Raw genomic sequence first — 6504 nt, forward strand, 5'->3', positions numbered from 1 at the left:
TCTAATGCGCATGCTCTGGCTCCAATTTTCAAGATGGCAGCGTCCGTGCGGCCATCTTGGTGACTTCAAAAACTCACAATGGGAGTCAACGGTGACGTACCGTCCATTATATATACAGTCAATTGTAGTGACCAAAAAGTGAGATCACAAATACAAGTTGCCGAAATGAGTTTTCTCCGCAGGGTGTCCTGGTTCTCCCTTAGAGATAAGGTATGGAGCATGGTCATCCAGGAGAGGCTCAGAGTAGAGTGGCTGCTCCTCCAAGTAGAGAGGAGCCAGTTGAGGTTGTTCGGGCATCTGGTACAGATGCCACCTAGGTGCCTCCCTAGGGAGGTGCTCCAGGCATGTCAAACAGGGAGGGGACCCCAGGGAAGACCCAGGACATGCTGGAGAGATTATATCTCTCGGCTGTCCTGGGAATGCCTCATTATCCTCCCAGAAGAGCTAGAAGAGCTGGCTGGGGAGAGGGAAACCCGGGCCTCTTTGATTAGGCTACTGCCCCCGTGACACAAACTGATATAAAGCGGATGAAAATGGATGGATGTGTTTTGGTTTTGCATGAACACTGCAGCAACACATGCTGTATATACTATAAACACATGGACAACAAAACAACAACTCAACAGCAATGGAGAGTTTGTTAGAGGTGAAGCAAACAACAAATCATGGCTGTTCAGTGTATGTTGTACTCTGTGTTGAAGAAGGCGATGATGTGCACAGTATACTAGGGACCAAGAGTGGCATGATGATGAACACCACCATTCTGGCAAATGGCTGCATACATTGTGATGTTGCTTCCATGCTGCTAGGGACTCTGACAATGGTATAGTGTCCTATGATGTTCATTACAGTATTGTACAACAGTATGAAATGGGCATAATGTTGTCAATGCTGTGTGGCACAGGACACTGGACTATCCGTGAGTGGATAGCAGAGCATACTTGCGCAAATTCATAGTGCAGATATTTCACACTGCTACTGGCCCAGTTCGGATAGACTCACCGAATGGATGTTGCTGATGGTGACGTCAGTAATTATGTGCTGTTTTAGTTGTCAGAAACGTATGCAGTTATTTGCTCTGACTATATTGACGATGGTCTTTCTGTTCTGAGGTCGATAGCCTCCTTCGTCCCCCAGCAAGGGGTAGTTTAGTAGTGCAAAAACATGATGTAGTATATAAAGGATACATCTACTCTCATTTTGAAATGTCTGGATGATGCTACTTTGTAGCTACGCAGATGAGGTTTGCCTTCAGAAAACTCAATGCATGGTTGACCACATGGTAGCTGGTTATGGTTGCTCATCCTCTTCCTCATTCTCATCCACTTCAGAATGCTGCAGTTTGAGTCCTAACTAAGGCTCGAAAATTCAATCATATTAGTCCTACTCTCTCTGCGTTACACTGGCTTCCAATTAAATATCGAATTGAATTTTAAATTCTTTTGTTGACCCATAAGGTGTTAAATGGTCTTGCTCCGCAATATCTGAGTGAACTCATTGCATACTATAACCAATCTCGCCTTTTGCGCTCCCAAAATGCAGGATTTCTTCTAGATCCAAAAATTTGTAACACTACAGCCGGAGGCAGAGCTTTCTCCTTTAAAGCCCCTCAGTTATGGAATAGCCTGCCAGTTTCTCCCAGTTATGGAATAGCCTCCAGATTCTGACACAGTTCCAATCTTTAAACTGATGCTGCATTGTGCGCCACTGTTGGTCATTTTTTGCTGTTTCACTTCGCATGTGCTCATCTTTAGCCCTCTGCTCCGTAATGAAACTTTGTAGCATACTGCATACGTGCTCAATGTCTTTGCCCGAGTCGCTTGGCATTGTCTCCACTTGCCGACTCGCCATATCGTCCTCCTCCGTCCTTGGGTCACTTTGTTCTGTACTGTGTACTACGGGAGGTCTCTTTGGAGCCATCCTTTTAATAGCGGGGTTGTCTTGAATTTGCTACTTGTACGAGCCATCTCTTGCTCATTACTTCTACAAACTTACAAGACTTCTTCGCTGCCACCATTTGTGGAGGTGTCGTGGAGGTAGATGCGACTCACCAACGATATATACACTGCAGAGACCAGGGTTCTCCCCGAAAAGATCAGGCTCAACTCCAATAGTAGACTTCGCCCATGATTTTTAATTAGTGCAGCACACACGTGAACATAGTCCCTCAGATCAAATAAAACATCAGTAAAACTGTGCAATAAAAGTTCTAGCAATATGTCGGGGCACACTCGATACCCCCGGGAAGTTCTCCTGAAAGATCCTCTGCTCGGCTTTTAAATGAGTAGCCCCGCCCCCAACCTTGTTAGGCTCTACCAACTTCATTGGAGCGGGACTACATACGTCGCCGTTGAAACGCTCACAACATACACAAACATAACTGTATGCTATTACTTGTTGAAACGCTCACAACATACACAAACATAACTGTATGCTATTACTTGTTGAAACGCTCACAACATACACAAACATAACTGTATGCTATTACTTGTTGTACATCACATTCTGCAGGATTATAACTTTTCCTGTCCACCTCCTACAGGTTCAGTAGGACCTGCCTCCCCCCTTCTGCCGATGACCGTGGCCTCTACCGGCCAGCACCAGGGAAGCCCTGGAAGACAGACCTCCTCCCCTGAGGACACAGGACATCCAGTGAGTTATTCTTTCTACAGTCAGTTATTCTTGTTGGTTGATTTGTGAAATCTGTGTCAATAAACCCTACCCTCTAGCACCCTCTAGCACAGGGGTCACCAACGTGGTGCCATGTCGCCCGCGAGGACGTCACAAGTCGCCCGCAGGCTTGTTTTAAAAATAGCTCACTATAGTGCCATGCACCAAAGCGCTGCATCGTTTATGTTTTTGCTAGGTCCGCAGTTGCTAGCGGTCTTCCCGCTTAGCAATTTACACTGGAACACGCACAACTTTCGTTCGCCGTTGGTATGTTGGTCAGACACAGGAAGGGACACTTGCAGTATGTCCTCTGTAGTGTTCATGCATCCTGATGTCTGTTGTGCATATGACACCAGGAATTCATTATTACATAAATAAGTATAATGCACATTTGTATGTAGTAAGTATACCGAACAGTTTGTCTCATTTTTGTAAAAAATTTTAATGTGCCATATTTTGTCAATTGTGATTTTTTACACCGCAATCGAAATGACGAAATGTCCTCGCCCCCCGAGGACGTCAGCCCGGTGGCCCCGCCCCCCGAGGACGTCTCGTCACGTCAGCAGCTTGTCCACGCCGGTTCCTTTCCCCGCTGCCCGTCGGCAGGCCACGCCTATTTCCCCAGAGGCTGTGCTGCCCTCTATTGGACATGGACCCTGTTTTCCTGTTTCATTGCCGTGTTCCCCTTGCTCCCATATTCTGTCCCTGGTTTTGTTGGTCCCAGTTCCTGTGTGTGTGCCTGTTCGTGTCCTTGTACCCGTTCCTGTGTCTGTGTCCAGTGGTGTCCTCTCTGTCCCTGTACCCGTGTCTGTTCCCCAAGTAGTCACCCACTTTGTGCCTGTGCCTGTCTCTGTTGTTCATAGCATCTTTGCCTCAGTGTTTGCCTCTGCCCTGTCCCCTGGCCCCACTCCTGTGTCTGTCCCCGGCCCTGTCCTGTCCAGCCCTGCTCCTGTACCTCGCCCTGGCCCTGTCCGGTCTCCCTGTGTCCCATGTCACGCCATGTCCCAACCCAGCTCTTGGCTAGTCTCCGTGTCTCCTGTCTCTGCCCTGCCTCTGTCTCCATGTCCTGCCTTGCCTGGTCTTATCCCTCCGGTCTGTCCTGTAGTGTCCTGTCCCTCGCCGTGCCCCGTGGTTCCCTGTCCTGTCCTAGTCTGGTTCCTGTCCTGTCTACCCATGCGTGCCCCGGAGTGGCACGCTTTGAGGGGGGGATACTGTCACGTATGGCTACGCCCCCCTCTCCTCGCTGTCGCTGTGTGTCTGTTCCTCGTGGCGCTGTTGTTCCTTGCCCGTTAGCCCCGCCCTGCTTGTCTGTCTGCCTGGTTTCTGTCTGTCTGCCACGCCCGTGTCGTAATCGTCCTCAGCTGTGTCTTGTTAGTTCCATGCACTTATAGTCCCTGTGTTTCCCTAGCCCCTTTGTCGGTTATTGTTCTCTCGTGGTGTGGTGTTCTGTTGCAGTTTTTTTCTTATCCGTGATTTGCTCTCTGTTCCGTGTACCCTGCTCCGTTTCGTGCCTGTCTGTTATCATGCCCCTGTACTTGTCTAACCTGGATGGCTCTCCCGTTTTGACCCCTGCCTGTGACTTCGACGATGATTATGGAATGCCCTGTAATCAATCTCTCTCTTCTCAGCGTTTGTGTCCGCCTCCCTGCTCCACAGCGCGAGCTGCGTTACATGAACCATACTTACTGATATTCTCATATCAGATAATCAAAAGAAAAGCAATTTTACTTTCAAGTATTTTACTTTCAAGTTTACTTACTTATTGTGACCAAACCTGGTGGAAATGACACAAGGCTCAACTAAGGGGAAACTATTACTACATACCTTTTATTGTGGAAATTATTACAAAGGTAAATTCCTTAAGATAAACATGCTGTTTATGCGGAAACCTCTGATCAAACACTCGGTTCTTTACAGTTCTAAGGTACACCATTTTTGGAAATTGCTTGAGGGAAAATAGTCCCAGAAACAAATACCACCATCTCTGGTGTTTGATTTATTTTGTTCTACCACAGGTTTTGTTGAGATGAAAACATTAGGGTGGTTGATCTTCCAGATGTGCTCTGTGGATTCCTGTGTTTCACATCTCCCTGTGGACCTGAGTAATATCACTGAGTAATAAAAGGAAAAAAACAAGGCAACTAAAACACCATTACAAGACCATCAGCTTTAAACAACTTCATTCTACACTGCACTGCAATTAATTCGTACTCATAGTATAGAGCTTTTAGCAAAAATCTTTATAATGTTAATAAATTCATGTACTTACCCAGTCCTCATGACCACCTGTAAACAAATTTAACAGATCACGTGAAAGATTGTAAAACAATGTCCTAGTAAAAACGGTACAAATTAAATGAAGTAAGAGTGACTGTAATTACAGGTTGATAGTAACTGTGCTGAGCTGGGGAACCCTGGATATGTTTAGAGTGCATAACATACTGGCCATGTGGGACGGGCATGTTAAACTTACATCCTCTGTAGAGTGCTCGTCCATTATTACACTTGACATACAAGATTTTCCAATTATTTGGTCTTGCACAATATTCATTTCTCACCACTCCATGTTGTATATATTCTGGTTGATCATAATAAAATAATTTCTGGTCCAGTTTACATGGCTCTGGTAGGGACACCAAAACCAATAATAAGCAAATTATATTACATATATTACATTCAATTGCATCTTGATTTATACTTGAAAACTTACATTGAATTTGTGGTAAGTCAACTAACCTTTAAAGTCTGCCACACTGAACCTTTAATGCAAATCCATCTGGTTGTTCATACACATCCCCATTTTCAATAGAGGGATAAGGTCCACAAAGGCTGACTAAAATAAGACAAACTTGTGTTTGTTGAAGATGCAACAACAGCTTACTGTGATTTGACTATTAGGGAGAGAGATCTATAAAATAAGTTAAACAGCCTAAATGTAAAGTTTAGTATTTTAAAGTATCAGTTCATTCAAACGAAAAAGTTACACTTGAATATAGTTTGATTCTGTTGAACTCTTTTGTACCAGCAGCATATGACATGCATAGCTTATTTATTGCAGACCTAAAAAAAAACAGTATGAATGAATCTGCAGTCTTAATTACCACTGGAAGGTCTTGAGTCTGCAATACGTGTTGGACTGGTGTGATCCTCTCTTCCTGTAAAGAACGTTGAGAAAAAGCCAAATGTCTACTGCCAGAAAATCATTTAGAGTTTAGTGTGCATTATCTGTATAATGTATAGTTTAGGGTCTCTCCTGTCCCTATAGGACAAGTGTGGAGATTTCAGGACCTGCTCTAGAGAATCATTGTATTGCAGGCCCGTAGCCAGCATTGTGATGGGGGGGGATCTTTTTCCCCCAAAAGTGGAGTGAGGGGGGGGGGGGGGGGGTTATGTTTTATATGTTTCCTCTATGCTGCGCCTATAGCGATCGATCGCCAGTGGTTGGCGCCAGAGCGAACTAGTAACTCAGTGGGTTTTCCATCCACCGAGTTTTTGCGCATTTTGAAAATGCGCATGAAAAAAGCTGGATGGAAAAAGACCAAATATCGCAAAAAGATGTTTACGCTAGGAGGAGGTGGAAAAGTTAGACTATCGCATCGTCAAAATTCGGAAAAACTGGATGGAAAAGGGTTTTTCGCATAAACGATGACGTATCATGCCTCAAGTCAAGTGGTTCTGTACATGATCGCGATGTAAAGATGGCAAATGCATACAAAAACAGTTCTGGAGAGAGCAAAAATTGAATTTAACTTCTCCATGTAAAGAAAAGAAAAAGAAAAAAATGTTTCACAACCTCAACGTGCAAAAATGCGTAACTGCCAGATGGACGTAAAA

At 44.9% G+C, this 6504-nt stretch overlaps 1 long non-coding RNA gene across 1 annotated transcript; it reads right to left on the minus strand.

Annotated features, from left to right (window-relative positions):
* Positions 1 to 3111: 3111 nt before the first annotated feature.
* Positions 3112 to 6272, minus strand: LOC143475703 (uncharacterized). Its single transcript, XR_013121092.1, has 4 exons — positions 5407 to 6272; positions 5144 to 5293; positions 4940 to 4956; positions 3112 to 4781 (listed from the first exon to the last, which is right to left on the minus strand). It is a non-coding gene; the product is annotated as an uncharacterized LOC143475703 (long non-coding RNA).
* Positions 6273 to 6504: the final 232 nt, after the last annotated feature.

The sequence above is a fragment of the Brachyhypopomus gauderio genome, chromosome 14 (genome assembly GCF_052324685.1).
Source record: "Brachyhypopomus gauderio isolate BG-103 chromosome 14, BGAUD_0.2, whole genome shotgun sequence".
Classification (NCBI taxonomy): domain Eukaryota; kingdom Metazoa; phylum Chordata; class Actinopteri; order Gymnotiformes; family Hypopomidae; genus Brachyhypopomus; species Brachyhypopomus gauderio.